This window comes from Psammomys obesus, unplaced genomic scaffold (genome assembly GCF_907164565.1).
Source record: "Psammomys obesus unplaced genomic scaffold, mPsaObe1.curated_primary_1811, whole genome shotgun sequence".
Lineage (NCBI taxonomy): Eukaryota > Metazoa > Chordata > Mammalia > Rodentia > Muridae > Psammomys > Psammomys obesus.
The window spans coordinates 5,380,108-5,383,490 of NW_026596433.1; positions in this window are offsets into that span (position 1 = coordinate 5,380,108).

Below are 3,383 nucleotides of genomic sequence, written 5' to 3' on the forward strand. Positions count from 1 at the left end.
CTGTACCCCAACCCATGATCAGGGCTGAGAAAACCCAATCCTTTCGGGCACTCCCCCAAATGCCACCATCACACTGCCACAGCAGAGCAGAAGGATAAAGAGGCGCAGAGCAGCTTCAGAGTGCTGGAACTCCAGTGCTGCTGGCTGCTCCTAGCAAAAAAACTACAGCTCGGGATCTGGGACTATGGACATTCTACACATCCTGAGATTATCCTGGGTCCAGCGCAATAAGGTCTAGCAGCAAGTTCTATCACCAGCGCCCCCCCCAACCCCTGGCAGAGAAATGCTGGCTCAGGGCTCAGGACCCGGCTGAGAAGCCCCAACCCCTGCTGGCACTCCCCTGAGAGCACCTCCATAAGCTTGCCCTAGCAGAGGAGAAGGTCAGAGGGGAAGGACAGAGAGGCAGCCTGCCAAGGACACAGCACCCTCTCTCCAGCTCACCCAGCAGCCCCTAGCAGAGAAAACCAAGCTCTGGATCTGAGGACACTCAACACTACCTGGTACTCTCTTGGGATCAGCAAACATAGATTCTACCACTAGGCTACTTCTGGCAGAGAGATCTGGGCCCGGGATCTGGGATTGAGTACACTCATCCTAACTCTTTCCCATGACACCCAGGGACAAGTCAACATAACCCCTCCTGGCAGAGGGAAAGGACAAAGAGGCAGCAAACAGAGAGTAGTGAGCAAGGGGAACCCCTGAGCATTCCAACTGGCCCTGCAAGAGAGTGAGTGAGCCTTCTAGGGAGAAATTGCCCCAGACCCAGGGCCTCTCTACAGAAGCAACCAGATGAGATCCCTGCCACCCACACCCCTAGTGTGGGCATCATAGGGATTCTTGGGATAGTGACCCCAACATTGAAGCCTCTGCCTTGCGGGTCCAATAGGGTAATCCAGGCAAACAATCCCTGGATCTCAGTCAGAACTGCGTAATAGTGGCTTGCAGGCCACTGCAATAGTCAGAGAATCCGCGCATGCACACTGAGCTAGCTAAAAGCGCACGCGAATAGCGCCAGTGTAACATTCCTTACTTAGGCAAAACTGAAAACACAGTGCACACTCCCAAAGCAGTGAACCTCTCTCATCTTCCTGAAAAAACAGTCCAGAAAACAGAAAGAGAGGATCATAGCCCAAACTACAATCTCGAGGAAAAACCAGTGAGGATTATAAATAACCAGATGGCTAGAGGAAGACATAAGAACACTCCCAAAAATCAGGACATAATGACCTCACCAGCAACCCCACAAACCAATGGACATTTCAATTCACTAGATATACAAGAAAACGACCTCAAAACTATGTTTCTCCAGCTCTTAGAGGCCCATAAAGATGAAATGAACAAAGCCCTCAGAGAAATAACCAAAGAAATCGAGACTAACCAAGAGGAAACAAATCGTGCTCTCAGAGAAATGACCACGAAAATTGAGGCAAACAGAGAAGAAATGCACAAAGCTCTCAAAGAAATGTCCACACAAATGAAGGCAAATAAAGAAGAAATAAACAAAGCTCTCATGGAAAAACAGGCAATTATACCCAAAGAAGTAGAGGCACAATTAGTGATACATAGAGAGGAAACGAACAAAACAATAGAAGCTATCATTGAAAAGCAGGAGTCCACATTCAAACAGATGAAGAAAATGGTGCAAGACCTGAAAACAGAATTAGAATCAATAAAGAAAACACAAATAGAGAAAAACCAGGAGCTGGAGAACATAGAGAAAAGATCAGGAACTACAAAGGTAAGCATCACCAACAGAATACAAGAAATGGAAGAAAGAATCACAGGAGCTGAAGATGCACTTGCGGAAATTGACTCGTCTCTCGAAGAAAAAATAAAATCAGAAAAGTTCCAAAGACAAAACATCCAAGAAATCAAGGACACCATGAAAAGACAAAACCTAAGAATAATAGGAGTAGAAGAAAAAGAAGACATCAGGCTCAAAGATCCAGAAAATATTTTCAAGAAGATTATAGAAGAAAACTTTCCCAACTTAAAGAAGGAGATGGCCATAAACATACAAGAGGCCTACAGAACACCAAGTAGACTAGACCAGAAAAGAAATTCTTCACGTCACATCATAGTCAAAACACTGAACCTACAAAACAAAGAAAAAATTCTAAAAGCAGCAAGGGAAAAAGGCCAAGTAACATATGAAGGTAGACCTATCAGAATCACACCAGATTTCTCAACAGAAACTATGAAAGCCAGAAGGGCCTGGACAGAAATCATACAGTCCTTAAAAGACCACAGATTCCAACCCAGACTACTATACCCAGCAAAACTTCCAATCAACATAGACGGAGAATTCAAGATATTCCAAGAAAAAACCAAATTTAAATAATATCTACATAGTAACCCAGCTATACAGAAGCTACTAGAAGGGAAACTCCAAACCAAAGAAAACAACTACATCGAAGGAAACAGAGGAAATAGATAACTACACAACAAAAAAAAACAAAAGAAGAAAAGCAGTGAAACTCAATGACACCACAAACCCCACATCTAAAATAAGTAACAATTTTAAGTCACTAGTTTCTATCAACATCAACAGACTCAACTCCCCAATTAAAAGACACAGACTAACAGAATGGTTGCGGAAATAGGATCCATCATTCTGTTGAATCCAAGAAACACACCTATGCAACAAAGATAAGCACTACCTCAGAGTAAGGGCTGGAAAAATGTCCTTCAAGCAAATGGTTCCAGAAAACAAGCAGGAGTAGCCAACCTAATATCTAATAAAATAGACTTTCAACCCAAGTTAATCAAAAAAATAAGGGCAGCCACTATATTCTCATCAAAAGAAAAATGCACCAAGAGGACATCACAATTTTGAATATCTATGCCCCAAATACAAGAGCACCTACATTCGTAAATGAAACAATATTAAAGCTTGAATCACACATTGATCCTAAAACCCTAATAGTGGGAGACTTGAACACTCCACTCTCACCAAGGGACAGATCAACTAGACAGAAAACAAATAGGGAAATAAAAACACTTACAGAGACCCTAAATCAAATGGACCTAATAGATGTCTACAGATCTTTTCATCCAAACTCAAAAGACTATACCTTCTTTTCAGCACTGCATGGAACCTTCTCCAAAATAGACCATATAGTTGGTCATAAAGCAAGCCTCAACAGATACAAAAAGATTGAAATAATCCCTTGTATTCTATCTGACCACCATGGACTTACGCTGGACCTCAACAACAACAGAAATAACAAACAGCCTACACGCACATAGAAACTGAACAACCTGTTACTCAATGACAGTTGGGTTAAGGAAGAAATAAAGAAAGAAATCAAAGACTTCCTAGAATTCAATGAAAATGAAGGCACAACATACCCAAATTTATGGGACACATTGAAAGCAGTGCT